Source organism: Sarcophilus harrisii, chromosome 1, assembly GCF_902635505.1.
Source record: "Sarcophilus harrisii chromosome 1, mSarHar1.11, whole genome shotgun sequence".
Taxonomy (NCBI): domain Eukaryota; kingdom Metazoa; phylum Chordata; class Mammalia; order Dasyuromorphia; family Dasyuridae; genus Sarcophilus; species Sarcophilus harrisii.
In genome coordinates this window covers 687,976,124-687,995,666 of record NC_045426.1, presented here as the reverse complement: position 1 = coordinate 687,995,666, position 19,543 = coordinate 687,976,124, and the positions used below count along the sequence as shown (strand labels likewise).

General features: G+C 41.8%; 1 long non-coding RNA gene across 2 annotated transcripts; it reads right to left on the bottom strand.

The window, feature by feature from the left end:
* Positions 1 to 499: 499 nt before the first annotated feature.
* Positions 500 to 17,746, bottom strand: LOC116420828. Of its 2 annotated transcripts, none has more exons than XR_004231287.1 (4): positions 17,605 to 17,746; positions 12,839 to 13,044; positions 996 to 1,108; positions 500 to 903 (listed from the first exon to the last, which is right to left on the bottom strand). It is a non-coding gene; the product is annotated as an uncharacterized LOC116420828 (long non-coding RNA). The 2 variants fall into 2 exon arrangements; XR_004231288.1 differs by lacking the exon at positions 17,605 to 17,746 and adding an exon at positions 16,718 to 16,784.
* Positions 17,747 to 19,543: the final 1,797 nt, after the last annotated feature.

Genomic DNA, 19,543 nt, shown 5'->3' with positions numbered 1-19,543 from the left:
TCATAAAGGAAGGAAAAGGACCCAACATGTTAAAAAATGTTTGTAGCAGCTCTTTTTGTGGTAGCAAAGAATTGGAAAAGGAGTGGATGCCATCAATTGGGGAATGGCTGAACAAGTTGTAGTACGAGAAGGCAAGGGAATATTATTCTATATAAAATGATGAACCAGCAAATTATAGAAAGGCTTGGAAAGATTTACATGAACCAATGCTGAGTAAAACAAGCAGAACCATGAATACATGGTACACAACAAAGCAAGAAAGTGCAATGATCAACTATGAAAGGCTTGATTTCTCTCTGTAGTTAAGTGATCCAAAACAATCCCAATAGACTTTGGACAGAAAATGCCATCAGCAACTAGAGAAAGAACTAAGGAGACAAATATAAATCAATACATGCTATGTTCACTTCTTTTTTCTGGGTTTTTTTTTTTTTATTTCTCCCATCGTTTTTCCCATTTGCTCTGATTTTTCTCTCCCAACAAAATAAAACAATGTGTATTAAAAATAAACTAAAAATTTTTTATTTAATTTTTACACAAACTCATTGAGTTATAGTATTCAAATTCAAGCAAGGTTAGAGTTCGGAAAATGAGAAAATGTAGCTTATGAAACATTTGATATCAAGGGAAGTCTCTTATCACATCAAGGAAAAAAGATAACTCTTAGAAGGAATTATGTTACATCTGGACATAATCAGATCCGAGAACAAATTAAGTGAAGGCTTGAGATCATTTCTAGAAATTATCCTGGAGATACCCAGGATGTTTCACTGACACGTACAAAGGCCATTTTGTCAAATAAGAAATTTCCTCTCCATGTGGTTAGACAAATATTGCATAGTTCAGCCATTCAAGATGTCCATTATCTTTCAGGAGTTTGTTAAGTCTTTCAATTTCTTGTTCCTGTTTCAAAAACAAAGATCAACTTTACATTCTGAACATCTCTAAAGTGCATAAGTCTAGTTACTGTTGAAGCTATCAGTCATCTATCTTACCTTTTCAGAGTGGTTAGATTCAAGTTGCCGAATTTTCATGGACAGTTCAAAATTAATCCTTTTCATCTTCGAGACTTGTTTTTCAGAACTTGTCTTGACTGAAATAAGTATACCTAGAAATAATTCAGAGGGCCAGATGGTGACCTTGAGCATTAACATAATGAGTTCATTGTATAGATTTCTGATTTATAAAGTATTTTCCATATATTATTTCATCAGTCCAGAGAGATAAGGCATTTAAAAAAACCATCCTGATTCTGAGAATTCAAGACACATGCTCTTTGTGATGTAGGGCATAACTCATGGAGCTAAGATTTAAAACCAGGTGATCTGAAGTTCCTGCAACCTCACCATAATTCTACCATACACACAGAAGTAACTGAAGTCTACCATATAATGTATTTGAGAGTTTCATTTTCACCAGTCATTAATCATTATTTAGAGGAATTGAATGGTCAGGTTGAGCTTTAGAGCTGACTAAATGAAACTTCTCCAAGAATATGTTTAGCATCCACTTTGATTACTTGTATTTTTGTATCCTTGTAGGGTAGGAGAGGTTGTGAAATTATATTGATGTATCAGGCAAGTAAGGCCTATTAGCTCAATGTTTCATCAATCCAAGAATGTAAAACCAATGAGGGTAAAGTATTACCTTTCCCCCAACAATTGCTGGAAATCTGGAGTATTGGTTGGCAGAAAATAAGAGGTTTTTAGGTTACATTGTATGCCACAACAAACTCCAAATGAATGATTTAAACATAAAAGCATAAATGGTAACAAAACTAGAGAACTTGAACAAATTAGGTACCTCTCACAACTTTGGTTACTGAGAGGATTTAAGACAAAACTGAAGTGGTAAGACAAGTCAACAAAAACAAAGTAAACAAGTTTGACTCTAAAAACTCTTAGAAGTTCTTGCACAAATTATATCAATGCAAATCTGGATAAGAGATGCCAGTCAGTCGGGAATATCTTTGCATTGAACATCTCTGATAACAGACTATATCCAAGATATACAGGAAATCAACCCCAATATAAGAAAATATATATTTCACAAGAGATGATGGTCAAAGGATTTCAAAAAAATAAAAGTAACACCACACATGTGGAAAAAATGGACCAAATCATTAATAAGAGAAATGTCAAAACAACCAAACTCATTTTGATGCATCAAACTGACCAAGATGATAATAGAGAAATAGCTACTAGAGGGCTATGAGAAGATGGGCACAAATAATATACTATTAGTAGCACTGAAATGGCCCAGTGATTCTGGAAAAAAATTGCAAACTTACAAATTCACACCTGATTGAACTTCAGGACAGATAATTTTAAAGTCAGAAAGAATGGACCTTCAATAACAAAAAAAGATAGCTGCCTATGTAGTATATGTTGTGCAGGATTTGGGAGTCCTGAATGTACATCCTGGCTTAATCACATCCTAGTTTCAATAAAGACTCCTGGTTTCAAGTTGCAAAAATCCGTTGGAGGAAGCCATATATGTGTGCTAATTGGGTACATTATATGTTGTAATATGATTTCAGATGGGACCTCAATGTTGCATTGATCAATTCTACTTTTCAGAATTGACCATTGTTATATTCCCCATAGCAGCTGTTCCTCAAGCTACTCATACTAATTCTCTGCTCCTTCCTCAGCAACTTCACTGAAAAGCCTGAGGCTGCCACAAGCTGCTTCTTTTCCCTTATTCCACTCAGTCACCTCAACATCATTCCCTCCTCCCTTCCTTTGCTCCTGTCTCAAAGAGGGAAGTGATCTTTGCAATACCAATGCCTCTATTTGTGCCCTGATTTTCCTTTCCAATCTCTAAGAACCTGCCCCTTCTATCATTGCCTCTCCCTAATTTTCAATCTCTTCTAAACTGGTTCCTTCCCTGATGTCTATAAACATGCCCACATGTCCATCCTTTAAAAAAAAATCCACTGTCCCCTGAAACTATCTTCCTATGTCTTTCCTTCATTTCACATCTAAACTCTTAGAAAAACCTTGCATAAGAGGCTTTATTTTTTCACCTCCATTTATTATCATTCATCCTCTTCTATTTTGGGATTCTATCCTCACCATTCATCTAAAACTGCTTTCTCCAAAGTCTTCAATTATCAGTTATATGTTAAATCAAATAACCTTTTCTTAGTCTTCATCCTTACTTCTCGAAGAGAAGAGTAAGCTTTTTTTCATTAATTTTCATTTTTTATTGGGGAAAAAAAATCCATTTTCTGTTCTTCCTACCTTCCCAGGCCCACTGGGTTTAGGGCAAAAAAAGAAAATCAAAAGCCTTGTAATAGACATGTCAGCTAAAACAAATGTCTACGTTGGGCATGTCCAAAAATTCTGTCTCAACCTGTATCACAATTTATCCTGGGTCTTCTGGAAGTATGCAAATTTTGGTTAGCTAAATAGAGCCGGTCATTTCATTGATCAGACTCAAGTCATTTGAATTTTTATGTTTATAATGACAATGTTTAAATTGTGCTCCCGTTCTTCTTACTTCAGTCTGCATCAGTTCAGACAAGTCTTCCCAAGTTTCTCTGAAACCATTCCCTTCACCATTTCTTACAATATATTTCATGACAACATATGCCATAATTATTTCATGTATTTCCCAAATCATGGACAATCCCTTGCCTCCCTACCCCATGCTTAGTTTCCAGTTTCTTGCCTACCCTGGGGAAAAAAAAAAACTTACAAATAAGTTTGTACATATAGGACATTTTCATCTTTGATCTCTTTGGAGGTATATAGTGTTAAAGTAATTGTGGGCAGGAGGACCACCATTATTGTTGCTTTCTAGAATAGATCACAATTCCAATAATCTACTGTTTTCATATTCTTGTCAAATTTTGTCATTTTTCCTTTTTGGTTAAATTTGCTGATCTTGTGGGTATAAGGTGGAACCTCAGCAATGCATAATTTTTTCCCTAAGTTTTAGTGTGGTGTTGTTTTTTTTTTTTTACTTAGCAATTGATAGCTTAAATTTATTCCTTAGAAAAATGCCTAATTATATCCTTTAACATTTTATTATTTGGCTGAGGCCTGAAGAACTTTTGAAATTCTTGGTCATTCCCTCCTCTTAGAAAATATCTTCTCCCTCAGTTTGGTGACACACCTGTCATTTTCATTCTATTTCTCTGACCAATTCTCAATTTCCTTTGCAGGAACATCAATTATGTCCAACTCAGGTCATATGGGTATATTCAAGGGCTTCATTTTAAGACTCTTCTTTTCTTCTGTACTTCTCTTGGTGATCTCAGCTCAGCTTCAAATATCAACCCTATGCAGATGACTTCAAAATCTACATATTCAGCTCTCTTCCCCTAAGCTTTATTTCTTCATCTATTAAATATCCTATACTACCGTGTTGAGCTTAGTGAAGTCTTAAACCCACATCTTGCCCCACACTTACTATGTAACCCCTATGCTAAAAAGCACTGTGCTTGACACTATGCTTAATAATTGCTTATTGAAGTGATTTGTGGGTGAGTCAGCCTCTATAAATCCAGGCATTTGAACTCATTGAAAATCACTTCCAGGTCTGAATCTGATGGTATGATCTTAATTTGGACATCTCAAAGTCAAAATGACTAAAACAAAACTTGTCCTCTTTTTCCCCAAGCCCCTTCCCCTTCTCCAGTTTCTTTTTGTGCCAGAGGCACCAGTGTCCTAGTCACCCAGACACAATGTACCAGTCTAATTTAGTCTTTCACTTTTGCCATTCCCACAGCCAATCATTTTCCATCTTGATGCTATTTCTTCTGCATCTCTTCCATCAATGCCCTTCACTCCACAATACATCCATGCTCACCCAGGCCTTTATCACCTCTTGTCTGGACAACAGCCGCCCACCTGGCCTCCCTCTAGCCATTCTCTCCCATTTGCAGCCCAGCCTCCAACAGCTGCCAAATAGACCTTCCCACAACACAGGACTACCCATGTCACTCCTCTCTTCAGCAAATCTTCTTTGCCTCTTCAGAGATTTCCTGTTGTCCCAAAGATAAAACACAAACTCCCCTGATGTTCAAAAGTTTTTGCCCTTTAGCTCTTGCCATCCCACAGACTCTCAACTGCAGCCAAACAAGACTACAGGCTCTTTCCAGTCCATGGCACTCTGTCTCCCACGTCCTTCACTCATATAAGCTATCACTCATGCCTGGAATGCTCTCTCTCATCATTGCCTCTGGAAACCCACAATTCCCCAATGGAAGCTTTACCTCGTTCCTACTTCCCCCACTTAGGAATTCTGTAGTGGAGAACTTAGCTTTTTATCAAGTTGAAAATGCAAAGGATGATAAAAAAGGAACCAGAGTTTCAAGCTGACAAGAAAGGAGAAAGGAGTAAACTATTACATATGCACCCAGCTAGTAGCTTCAAAGCAGAAGATGAGGAATGGAAATTCAAAAAAGGCCCATCTAGACACATGTACAGTTTGAATAACAAATAAGGGGAACTAGAGTTAACAGAAAGAGGCACATTTGCTTCTCTAGGCCATGAGATATCACTGGCACATGGTGAAGTAAGCCCAATGATTGGAATAGGGTTCTGAAAAGGTTAAATAAAGGTTTCTTTATTTAAAGGAAAAAGATATGCCTTATTCAAAAAACAGGATCTTATTCGAAAGGTAAAGGAAACAGTCTGCATTAGCATCCTGCCTTAAAAAGATTTATATTTTTGAGGAAATCCAGGAATTTGAGGGGAGAAGCAATGTAGAAAGCTTTTAGGTGAAAGTCAGTGAATGATGGAAAAAGTTATCTTTTCTTCAGTCTATACTACAGACCGCCTGGACAGAAAGAGGAAATGGAGCTGTAGTTGGGAAATATCACAAGTCTAGCAAGGAGGTATGGCATAGTGTTGAAAACCACAACTAAATGCAAAACCTAGAAAGCCTGTAAAGGGATAAAAAGGAGAAAGTACCATTAAGGGGTGGGTCGGTTCTCCAAAAGCCCCCACAGCTGTGAATTATAACACACTTGAAGGAATTGCAAATCAGATTTTACTGATACAGATGTTGCTTGTGAATTGGAAATGAAATAAATCAGAGGCAAGAGAGAAGAGGAGAGAGGTCAAAGAATGCACCTGCCTCTCAGTCTCCTTGTATCTGAGGATGTCATCTTCTCATAGGAAGTGATCTATTCTGTGGGAAGAATTAGCTCCCCAGTAGCCACTAGCAGGTGGCTCCCATTAACAGCATAATACTGATAGGAGACTATTACTTTATTTTATTACTTTATATACCCCTGCTGGTTTGTTCCCTCTATCCAAAGAACAGGAGTTTGTTTCTTTCCTTGAACAGGTGATCATTTCTTTAAAAAATGAAAGAACTAGAAAGGATTTCTGTTCTGCAATTGATTTTCACCAACAAAACAAATAGTTAATAGGCAATAAATATTAAGTACCTACACATAGCAGGCATTATGCTAAGTGCTAGGGATACAAATACTAAAAAAGGTAAGTGCCTTTCCTCAAGGAGCTTACAGTATAAAGCACAACAAAATAAGGTAAGACAACACACGTAAAAAAGCTAAAAGTGTGGGTGGGAGGGGAGGTACCTGGCACAGGGGCATGATGGAGAAGTCAAAGGAGCCCCAAATGAGGGCAGTTGGAGAACACAAGAACTGGTTGCTAGAATAAAATGAAAAGAAGCTTTGGAGGAAATGCCTGCTCCACATTAAGAGTGTGTGACACATGCCTAACATATAGTGGATTACTTTTGCTGTCTAGGGGAAGGGGAAGAAAAATCTGAAACAAGGTTTTGCAAAGATCAATGTTGAAAACTATCTTTGCATATATTTGAAAATTAAGTCTATTATTCAAAAAATGTGTTTAACAGAGAGGAGGAAAGCCAGAAATAGTCTCACATGAGCCTAGATTTTGTGAGAGCAGATTCTACATTGTTTAGAGAAAGAATAATAAGTAGGATCCCACTTTCTATAGGGAAAGTCAGCCCTGAAGGAATAGGAAGCTCTGAATGAAATTCAGAAAACAACAACAACAAAAAATCTTAGGGAGGACAACAAAAAGGAGCTGTTGAATAACCTGATGTAGAATCACAAGGAACTAGCTTACTTAATATCGTTGATTTTCAAAAGATACATACATAGAAGATGGCAGGAAGGATAATAGCATGAATATACGTTTGTTTTACTAGTCCTACAATAATCATCAGAAGTGCTCACTTTCAGAATGAATTGACTATAGTAAGAAAACCAGAAACCAGAAAATCAGATTTTACTTTTTTTTTTTTTTTTGGCTTTCTTGGGGGAGAAGAGAATAAAAAATGGACAGGACTGTTGCTTGGGGAATGGAATAAGTGAGAACAGAAAGAAGGTGATATTTTACTTCTCTTTTGCCTATCAAGAATAATCTTTGCACAGACAAGGAAAAGGGGAGGAAATGGTTAATAGGATCTTGATAGTGAAGAGAAGCTTGTAAGCTGTAACAAGTATAACAGTAATCCTAAAGTCCTCCGACCTTAGAGTGTTTTTGTTCTAACAATCTGTCTGAGTCTGAAGTCTTCTGGTCTTAAGATAGTCCTACAAACATTGCTGACTGTCAGAGAGATAATCTACTGGTAAGTAATAACCCAAGCAACTGGGAAAAGGCTTGTCTGGGTCATCTGGAGCTTCACGCTCAGCAAATTTTCTTTGACGGGGATGCCCAGACTTGGAAATTCTTGCAATTTTCAGCAAAGTTCCTAGGAAACCTTTACCACCTTTTCAGCTTCTCCAGGATGTTAGAGAGGAAAAGGATACCTTTTTGCAAAGAGATTTTATGGCTTTTGGCAAAGATGGGACAGTTCTATTTCATGTCATTTTTGTCTGTGTCTGTGTCTCTGTGCAGAATGTCTCTGTCATATTTGTTCTATGAGCTAGATTTTGTTATCTGGAAATATTTAAAACACAACCAGCAAGAAAAAACTTCTATGCTGTAGTTAAAATGCTGGAAAAGATTTCTTGATATCTTTGACTCTCACCTTTAAAGGGGAAAAAAGACTGACTTTGGCCAAGCTGGGGGCTACAGGAATAAAATTAGTTAATTAAAATTATAAAACTGCTAAAATAATGGATTCTCGATGTTTTGAGAAGTTTAGCAGTTAGTCATTTTAAGATTGCAAGAAAAATTCCTGAAACACTGGGGATAATTCCAAGAATTTACCCCATTTTGAAAGAAAAAAAAACTAAATAAATAGCAACTTTTTGCTAACCCTTTCTTGACTCCCATCTTGTCTCTCCATTGGGAAAGCAACCCAAAAGGTATTAAGGGACCTTCTCCACAACCCTGATCACTCAGCATGCTCTGACACCCAGAGTCCTGAGTGCATCTGAGTTGTGGGGATTGCTAATAAGATCACTATAGCCCAAGTCCCTCTGTTTACTAACCCCTCTCATCTCAGATCAATTTAAGAGAATGCTAAAGAAATGGAGAGAAACTCAAATTCTGCCTCACCTGTAGAATTGGAGGAAACAGCAACAGCCATGGAGACCCCATGCAAACCTTGCCCAAACACCCCCCCAATTCAGCATAGAGAATGGGGATGAGTGGGGGTCAGGCTCCATGGTCAGCATTCTCTGAGCTCTGGCACCTGAAACTACTATCAAAGGGAGATCCTGGCACCATCCCCCTAGCCTTGGCAACTTCTGTCCAGCAACTGTCTGGAAAGAATCTGAGTGCCTATGACAGCATCCAGGATGGCAGTGTGAAGTGAGAAATTTAGTCAGCCTCTGCATTTGGTAAGCCCACCATTCACTGCTTCACTTGCAGAAATGTATCAGCTATGTAATTTATGGCAAATTATTTTATCTCTACCCAGTTTTCTGATTTGTAAAGAGAAATAATGATTGTTGTGAAAACAATATGACTGCAAAAGTGATTAGCATAAATAAATGCTAAATGAAGGTTAACTGCTTTGCTGGATATAATTGCTTCATGTGATAACTTTATATGGGTTTTTTTTAAGATGTGACCAACATACAATGCCAATGTAAGGTACATGATGTTGTATGTACGTAAAGTAATTTGGAAGCAAATTCAACTAAATTAAAGACTCCCCAGGAGTAGGAGGATAGTGTATAGAGGAAAGAGAGGCTCTTTTTCTTTCTTCCCTCTTCCCTGACTGTACCAGGGATACATGGACAAAGGGGTGAGAGGGAGAGAAAGAAATCATACTCAGTTCAGTGAAATTTGGTTTTTTGAGATGTGAGAGTAAAAGGAGTTTTAAAGGAACTCTAATCAAAGTTCACTAAAGGGATGTGTAAATTGTAACCTATTTGCACTGACAGAAGATTTAAGAGTTTGGGAATTTTAGGAAAACAGAAAAGCAGTTCACTGCTACTTTAAAAACTTTGGCAACAGCCATCCAGCTTTAGAGTTCTCAAAAGTCAGAATTCTGACGGCCCTGTCGATAAAAACTGGGATCTTAATCCTTTTCTGGCTCACAAAAGAGAAGAGAAAAGGTTTGTGTGAGTTGGAAAATAGCCACATGACCATTCAGTTTGTTTAGAACATTTAATAAGAATTTAGAAAATCTCATGAACTAAAGTTGTCAATTTTTAAATTTGTTCTAGCTCAACTTTAAGAATTGTCTTGTTTTCTTTCCTAAAATAAAAGGGAGACTTATTGAAGGGAATAGAAATCCTCACTGAGAACTTCCAAAGCTGCAACAACTTGGGGACGGAATAAATGAAACAACTGAAAGAAGGTGGAAAGTTATTTAGCCTTGCAAATGTAATTTATTCACCTTTGCCAGAAAATTAAAAGGAAATAACAGCTAAGACTATTTGGTTATTACCTAGGAAAATTCTAAAATTGTTAACTAAGTTATTTGGAGTTATTGTTATCATGTTAAACCTAAAATTAGGTTTTTAATTAAAACCTAAAATTACTGTGTGTGGAGTAAGAGGAATGAGGTGCAAGCCTTATCAGTCCCTCTTCAAGTATGAAGATGTGCAATACCTTTTTCCTCCTTCACAGAGTAGGAGGAGGTATTAAACACCACAGCTCACAAAAACACTTAGACCTGTGATTTCATTAGTATAGGGAAGTCCCAGGTAGAGAAACTCCCTTTACTAATGCAGGCTGGCACCAGCTCTAGAATGTCATCTGTCCTTGCTGCCTCCAGTTCCCCACCTCCCCCTGCTCTACACCTTACAGGCAGGCACAGGGAACAGGAAGGATGGAAGCAACAGATAAAGAGATGCCATCCGAGGCTGGGCTGAAGGAGCTGCCCTACAGGGCAGACCTAACTCCCCTTTCTTTGAGTCCCCAGGCCATGCCACAGAGAGGGCCCAGAATAACTGCTGATGAATTTGATTCAAGGACCTCAAGACTGTTCCCTGGAAGAGGCATTTCTCCTGCTCGGCCCCAGGAAGCAGCCCCAGGAGCATCGCTCCCCAGTGCACGGATTCCTGCCTGGATGGCAGGGAGAACTCCCTAACTGCGGGTCTTATCCAGCATGCCTCAGGAGGCAGGGGTCTCTCCCACAAGCGAGCTTCAGGCCAAGGCTGGAGAGCCATCTGCTGGGTGGGCTAGTGAGGCACAGCTGGGACTAGATGGCAGCTGGGTCTCTTCTACCTCAAGATTCTGGTCTGATCAGGAAACTGAGGGAGCATGGGGAAGAGCTAAGTGTGGTGGACTTGGGATCATAAACGGCCTGTACTCAAATCCTGCCCTTCACAGGGGCTAGCTTTGAGACCTTTTGCCTCTTTGTGCCTCAGTTTCCTCATCTGTAAAGAGGGCATAAGGATCCTTACCCAGCTCACAGGATGCCTGTGAAGGAAGTACTTTGAAAACTTTAAGGCAACATAGAAATAGGTTACAGGATGGTCATTTGGGGATTTAGAGCTCAATCGGAGAGCCTCTCTTCTTCTTGGGACTCCTCTACTTCCCCCTCAAGCCTTCCTTGCCAATCCTCTTTCCAGTTTCCATTATTTCCTCATTAGAAGGAAAGCTTTTTGAGGACAGCCACTGTCTTTTTTGCTCCTATTTGTTTCCCTAACACATAACACAGGGCCTGGCACATAGTAAACACTAATGTACTCTCTTCTCACTTGTTTCCTCTCTTTGCCTCTGTTTCTCTGTCTCCTGCTTTCCTTCCTCCTTTTCTCCTTCCCTTTCTCCGATTCTCTCCACCTTCTCTCTCCCCCCCTTTTTTGTCTCCCTCCTTCCTTCCTTCCTTTCCTCTCTCTCTCTCTGTCTCTCTTACAGACCACTGAATTCAACTACTCATTTTCCATGTCAGTAATTGATTTCAGAAAGATTTGGTAATGTCATCAATGTCAATCAGTGAATAAGCATCAGGAGTGGGATCTGAACTCGGTTCTCTGCCTACACATCAAAGGCTTTTCCCAAACAGCACAATTCTCCTTTCTCCTCCTCTTCTCTTTCCCACTGTGCCCATCCCAGCACTAGCTGGAGACAGTTAGTGACTGAGAGCATGCATGGAAAGAGCTTGCAGCCCCCAGTCTCATTACACACTTACATAATTAGTTCATCTCCCTCAGGCCTGCTCTCCAAGGCCCTCTCAGTGTCACAGGGCAGATGGGCCGGGGTTTGGCCAGGCTTGAGGAATGAAGCCCCCTGGGGAAGGGTGAGCCCCCCTGGCCAGGTGCAGGGGCCATTGGCTCACTGAGCCTGGGACTTGGGATGATGGAAATGGCCAGCCTGGACTACCCCTCCTGAGCTAATGCCATGATTCTCTGCTCGTCACAGCCACAGGAGGGAGGGACCCATCCCTGACAGAAATGGATTCTTGGTGGGCCCCGGGAGGAGGAAAACCTGAACAATGACAGTGACAGGAACGAGGCTGCTTCCCACCCCCAGGTACAGGGGCAGTGACATCTGCACAATCTGGGGAACTGGGTTCATTTCTATTTCTAGCAACGTACACGCCTAGGGGCCTATGAGCAGGGTCACAAAACTAACTTCAGCAATCAATCCTGACAGCTCCTTCACGGTTCCTCAGCCTCCCAGAGCACTCAGCATTCAAAAGGGATGCCCAGAGGCTCTGGGGACATGCTCCCTGTCTCACTGCTACCCACAGGCCAGGATCAAACATAAGGAGGAAAAGGAAGGCTCAGAGAGGGCAAGAGATGGCCGCTGGTGAAGCACCTGAATGGTCATTAACTTCCCAGTCCACATCTAAGGCCTCTTATTCTCCATTCCTCATAAGTGGCTCAACTTTCCTCACTCTAGGGGCCTCGCAGCAACAATATTCAGTGTCCTGGTGTTCATTCAGACTGGAACATTTTAGGTTCTAAATGCCTCCCCCCCAGCCCTGACATCCCCTGTTCTAAGACCCCTCTCTCCTCTGACATTCCCAGTACTAAGACTATTCCCAGATTTGATAATCTATTTTCTTATTTTCTCTTTTTTAAAAATAATTATTGTGACACAAGTAGTAATACTACTATTTTTGTGATACTAGTAGATACTTGTGATGACCTTTGGATGCTCTGAACTTTTTTTTTTTTTTTTTTTTTTTTTTGCTTTTTATGCTGAAGCAATTGGTGTTAAGTGACTTGCCTAGGGACACACAACTAGGACATGTTAAGTATCTGAGGTCACATTTGAACTATGATCCTCCTGACTTCAGGGTGATGCTCTATTCTACCTAGCTGCCCCATACTCTGAACTTTTAAAAAATTCACAATTCTCATCTGATTTTCCAATTTCAATAGCCTTGCAAAATAAGGGAAAGCAGGTTTTATTATCTCCACTTTATAGCCACTAAATCTCAGACAAGACATGTGACTGATCAACAGCCAAGACCTGACTCTCAGATCTAGATTCTTTCCCTCCATTTTGTTGGTCTGGCTCTTGGTAGCACCTACCTGAAACTTTCTCGAATTGAATCGCTTTCTTAACACAGTCCTGACGTCTGGGGAGACCTTTGAAGAGATGCCACCCTCTCCTGGAACACTGGCAGTGCTTCTCTCTGCAATAGGAGCCACAGATGCTGGCCCTAGAGCTTCTGGCACCTGCAGTTGCTCATCCTCCTCAACCTCATTGTCCCATTATGGTATTAGAGTAGATTTACCTGGAAAGTACAAATCAGCTAGTTTAACTTCCATATTTCATACATAAGAAAATTCAGGCTCTGCATGTCACAGAGGTAAAAATCCACAATGACAAACTTAGACATGAATTCAGGTGTCCTGGACACAAATTTAACTCCCCCCTCCTTGTCTCCTCTACATCCCCATCCATTCTATTCAGTTTGACTACAGCACGCTGCTTCTGCCCCTACCAAACGTTACATTTTTAGTTTGTTCACCATCCAGAGTCACAACTGCTTTGAAACCTAGCACAATGCCAATATACGTGAGACAGTGAAAAGTTCCTGTCGCTGTCCAAATTATGCACAAAAGCTAACAGAACCATTATTGAAGCTGTTCTTTCTAGTGGGTTCAACCAAGTTTAAATGATATAATTTAGAGTTTGATAAATATTACTTTAAGATATTACAGAGTATGTTATGTCAGTCCTTTTGGAAGAAAATATTTATTTTGATGTTCTGATGCTGTGTGCTGATGGATTTCTGTTGCATTTCAATTATGAATATATTAGAGAACAGACTATTTGAGAGACGGGAGAAGGGAAGGATGAAGGGAGGGAAGAAAGAAGAGAGGGAGGGAATAAAGGAGAGAGGGAGGAGGAAGGGAGAAACAGAAGGCACAAGCAAGGCACCAAATCAAAAAGGGTTTCTAATTCATATGTGTAATGTCCAGCCTAGTTTTCTGGAGGATCTCTGGATGGGCTTTGAAGAAGTGATGAAGGCAGATGAGCCACCACAAGAATCTCTGTTTCTGTTTTCTGTGTCTCCTGTGTCTGAGTCTCTCCTCTCTGTCTGTGATCAAGCACTCTCACTTGAGTCTTTCTCGACTCTACTTATTTCAAATCCTCTCAGCCCTTATATACCTTAGTACAATTACATCACTACAGCACACTGAGCATGTGTCAACTGTAGAAGCATTACATCAACCATATTAAGTACTAAATATATGTAAAGTAGAGAACTATTATCTCATCAATCACAATGAGTAAACACCCTGTTTTAAGTATCCTTGTTTCAAGTATACTTTTCCAGAGTTCCAGACCTCTACACATATGTACTTTTATTTTTTTTTTTTAACTTGGCAGAATTATAGAATTGAAATTTATCCTGCAATGTGGATATATATCTTATGGGCAAGCCATATTATTGTGGTTATTATTAAGATTATATACTGGGTCAAGACAGAAAAAGATAAATGGTGGTATAACATCCAAATTCTTAGAGAAGTCAAGAGAGTTGCAAGAAGAAATAGACAGCAAAACTATACTAGTGGGGGATCTCAACCTTGCTCTATCAGGAATAAATAGAATCACAAAATAAACAGGAAAGAAGTTAAGGAAGTAAATAGAATTTTAGAAAAATTAGGTATGATAAACCAGTGGTCCTCAAACTTTTGTTCTCAATATCTTTATTCTATTAAAAATGATTGAGGACCTGTCCAAAGAGTTTTTGTTTATGTGGTTTGTAGTTATAGATATTGATTACACTAAAAATAAAAACTAATTATGAATTTGTAGACTCTCTGAAAGGATTTCAGAGATTCCCAGGATGCTCTGGACCAGACTTTGAGAACCACTGTGATAAACTTTTGGAGAAAATTGAATGGGGACAAAAAAGGAATATAGTTTTTCTCAGCAATACATGGAACCTACCCAAAAACTGACCATGTATTGGAGCATAAAAATCTTGCAATCAAATGCAGAAAGGCAGAAACAGTAAATACATCTTTTTCACATCGTGATACAATAAAAATTATATGTAGTAAAGGACTGTGGAAAAGGAGACCAAAAATTAACTGGAAACTAACTAATGTAATTTTAAAGAATGAGTGGGTGAAATAAACCATAGAAACAATTGATAATTGCATCCAAGAACATGACAATAATGAGACAACTTGCCCACACTTATGGAATGCAGTCAAAGTAGTTCTTGGGGAAAATTTTATATCTCTAGATGTTTACATGAATAAAATAGAGAAACAGATGATCAACATTTGCATTCGTGCAACTGAAAAAAGCTAGAAAAGGAACAAATTAAAAACCCCCAATTAAATGCCAAATTTGAAATTCTGAGGAAAAAAAGATTAATAAAATTGAAAGTAAGAAAACTATTGAATAAACAAACCAAAAAAAGGTAAAGGATTCTCATATTGGGATATTCTTAAACTCTTGCCTGGGTTATAAGAGAGGCCAGCCTTTGTTATAGGTGGGAAGGGGGACAAAAAAGGCCAGTGGGAATGAGAGTGATAGCACCTCCCTCTCAAGATTGTTCTGAGGACCAGGTGCACCCGCCAGTGTTTCATGACTGAGGAGCCCCCACCCCCACCCCGTCTTTACCGTTTTTTCTCTTTACTCTGAGTATATGATGATGCAGGGGAAGAACCCCGTCCTCATGAGCCACGAGGGCCCTGGGTGTCTAGAACTTCCTACTATTAAGATGGACGAATCACTAGCTCTCATCCAAACAGTGGGGATGAGCGCGCTGACAGTCCCAAGTCACAGGGTCAAGGGGAAGCTGACAAGAGACAGGCAAACTTGAAAGGCGCTTCCAAGGAGCCCCCGCCGGCCAGACACGCCGCGGCTGCCCCGGCCCGGACACGGTCCAAGAGCAGGCGCCCTCGGCCCGAGACACTTGGCCCCACAGATGGCCAAGGTCTCCGGCCAGCCGTCTCGGGGCCTTGCTCGGGGCCAGCGCGGCTTTAAGCACGGTCGGGGCGCCGGGGGTCGCGTTCCCGATGACCTTGCGGGGCCCGGGGCGGAGGATGGAGATGGCGAGGACCGATTAGGGCCCGACTCACCCCAGCACGTCGGCGGAGCGATGGCGGGCCACCAAGCAGGCGTCGTCCCCATAGCAGACGCCCTTTTCGAGCAGGCCCTTGCGGAAGTCCTTGCCGAAGCCGCGGCCGGCCGTCCCCAGACCGTAGTCCCCGCCGCCGGCTCCCCCGCCGCCGCCCGCCCGGGGGTCGGCCTGCGAGAGGCCGCCCAGCGGGGCCCGGGCCCCCAGGCGGCCGTACGCCAGAGCCGAGAACATCGCCGCCGCCGCCGCGGGCACGGCTACATCCTTCTCCACTAAGCGTGTTTCCCCAAACTGCAGCGCCGCCCACCCTCGGGCCCGCCCCCCGACACCACCAACCGCCAACAGCCGCCCCCACGGCCCCGCCCCTCCTCGTGCTTGCGCACCACTCCCGCTCCGATTATCGGACGGAGAACAGGCCCCGCCCACGTCCATCCCTCCTACGGGGAGTCAGGCTAAGCTCCGCCCTTTTCCCCTTTCTTTGCAGTCTAGTCCTCTTTCCCTCTTTTCCGGTTTGTCCGGAGTAAGTCCCATTTCCTCAATCAGTCAATTTCCTCTCTATTCTAATAAAGAATAACGCTCGCCTCTTCTTCATTCTCGATCTTTAGTAAGCCCTGCCTCCTCTATACTTCCCTTCAATCCTTTTTATTCTCCACCCCTCGAGAAGGAAACCCCGCCCCACAGTATTTTCTCTTTTGTCCTCTCTGTTTCAGGAATAAGCCCCGCCCCCTATGCCCCGCCTTTGCCCAACAGATAAGCCCCGCCCCCTCGCAGCTTTCACCAATTACAAATCCCTTCATTGGCTCTTCCCAGCTTCTGTCAAGACGCAGGCCCCACCCCCATGTCTATTTCTCGGTTTTACCTCTCCAGTCTTTCCCTGCCTCGGGCCCCTTCGTCTATCAGCCCTCACTTGACCCCGCCTCCCCTCTCTCCATTCTCTCTGCTCTCCCTCCCCCACTCCGGGTCCCGCCCCGCTCCCGGCCGGGTCTTGATTCTAGCGGGCTAGAAGCACCTAGCCCGGAATCCCCGTGGGACGCGCTGCATCCTGGGAGTTGTAGTCCTCTAGTGCTCCCATCCATTTCCTTCCCTTCCGGCTGTAGTGCGGAGCTCCCAAACTTCATTTTCATTAACTCGCCACATGCCAGGGGAACTGGCTCTGCAAACCCTGTTCCCATGTGACAGGGAGTCGAGGCCTGGAGAAGGGAAGTTTCGTGGCCACAGGAGTGTTCGAGGCCCGATCGGCCCTTTGGGCTCCTTGACCACAGTCTTTCTGTGCCCCATCTGTAAAATGGGGGTGAATGGCCAACTGCTCCCCGCGATACCGACGCTACCCGGCTGTGGTTCCGAGGCCATGACGTGTGCAAGGTGCTAGCGATCTAAACGTCCGTCACGACCATTCACTCTCAAGCGGCGCCCAAAGCAAACCCAGAACAGGGGTCCTCAGACTACGGCCCGCGGGCCAGATGCGGCAGCTGGGGACCGTTATCCCCCTCCCCCAGGGCCATGACGTTTCTTTATTTAAAGGCCCCCAGAACAAAGTGTTTGTTTTTACTCTAGTCCGGCCCTGTCTGAGGGACAGGGAACTGGCCCCCTATTTAAAAAGTGTGAGGACCCCTGCTTTATGAAGCACCTACTTAGGCTAAACCCTTTGCAAATGTGATCTCATTTCATCTTCACGCAACCTATGAGACACTCTCCCCATTTTACCGATGAGGACACTGAGGCAGAGAAATGATTTGCCCAGATCACCTGCTGCCCAGTGTGTGAGGCTAGAGTCGAATGCTGTTCTCTGAGCCCCCTCCGCTGCAGCACCTATCCGGCAAACCCCTGCCTCCTTTCCTTTCAGTTTCCTGTTGCTCCCTTACAGCTGCCCCCAGAAAGCCACGTGTATGTGTGTGATGCTGACAATGCTGTGTCTACTTTAATAATCACTCCAAGTGCACAGTCTGGTGCAGGCTGCCTAGTGCCTGTCCGGGGGCTAGCTTGGCTCTCAGTGATACCCTCCCTGAGAGGTGACTTAGGGTTGAAAGTCGAATATTGAAAGTTGATGAGTTGAAAGGAAAAAAAAAAAAATAGCTCAGGATTCATCGCACAACCCAAGAAAACAAGGATGCTCCAGTAGGCTTCAGTCTTCACTCTTGAGCTCATCACTTCTCTCTCTGGAAGCGGAGTCCTTTGGAAGGATCATTAGCTTGAGGAGGACAGCTGAGTCTTTCACAACTGATCATGATTTAATTACTCCATGATATGAATTAGAGTTGGAGAATATATGTGTGTGCATATACAGAATATACAAAATACATGTACCCATATTATTGTTCTGTAAGAAAGGACCAGCAGGAGGATTTCAGAGAGGCCTGGAGAGACTGACAGGAACTGATGCTGAGTGAAACGAGCAGGACCAGATCACTGTACATGGCAACGATAAGATTACACGATGATCAACTCTGATGGATGTGACTCTCTTCAACAATGAAATGATTCAAATCAGTTCCAGTTGTTCGGTGATGAAGAGAGCCATCTACGCCCAGAGAGAGGACTATGGGAACTGAGTGTGGTCCACCACATAGCATTTTCACTCTTTTCACTGTTGCTTGCATTTTATTCTGCCGCTTCTTTTTTTCCTTACTGGTTTGATTTGATTTTTCTTGTGCAGCACAATAATTGTATAAATATGTATGCATTTATTGGATTTAACATATATTTCTACCATGTTTAACATATATTGGACTAGTTGCCATCTAGGAGAGGGCATGGGGAAGGAAGGGGAAACTGGAACACAAGGTTTTGCAAGGCTAATGTTAAAGAATTGTCCACACATATGTTTTGTAAAATGAAAAGCTTTAATAACAATAAAGTAAATGATGTACATTTAAAAAAAGAAGAACAGAGGCCAATTCTGTTTAATCTAACAAGCATTGAGTATTTACTATGTGCCAGGTATTGTGCTAAGATCTGGGAATACAAAAAGCAAAAGGTTGATTGTGATTTAATTCACTTTTAAATTTTTACTGCACAAATTTTAGAACACACAGGCATTAACATGGGAGAGTGTTCCATTCTCTTGGGCTGGACGCACTGTCTCAGCAAAGCCTCAGGATGAAGCTATAGCAGTCATTTTGATCAGTTAGTCTAAACATAGAAATGGAAACTGGTGGTAGAGAATGCTTTGGAATTCTTCTACATGGGAGGAAATGAGTCTTTTCTGACTTAGTATCTGTTATAAAACTTCAGCTGTGAAAAAGCTGCTGTGATTCAGAGTCTGAACTTTTCAGGAAACTAGAAATGATATCCTCTTGTTCCTTCCAAAGGTAGGTGCTAAGTAAAGAAGGCTTTATTTTCTATTTGGACTGAAAAATAAAGAACTTTGATGTTATGAAAGCATAGCACTGGATCAGGAAGTCTTGATTGTTAAGTTGTGTCTGAATCTTCATGACCTCATTTGGAACTATTTGCCATTTCCTTCTCCAGCTCATATTACAGATGAGGAAACTGAGGCAGAAAGGGTGAAATGACTTGCTCAGGGCCACACAGCTAGTAAGTGTCTGAGACCAGATTTGAACTCAGGAAGATGAGTCTTCCTCTGCACCACCTACCTTTATTTCCCATTACCTACCCACTTATCACAGAAATGATTGAGCAATACAAACCTCCACAACAGTGCTCTTTGATAGAGACTTCAATATTG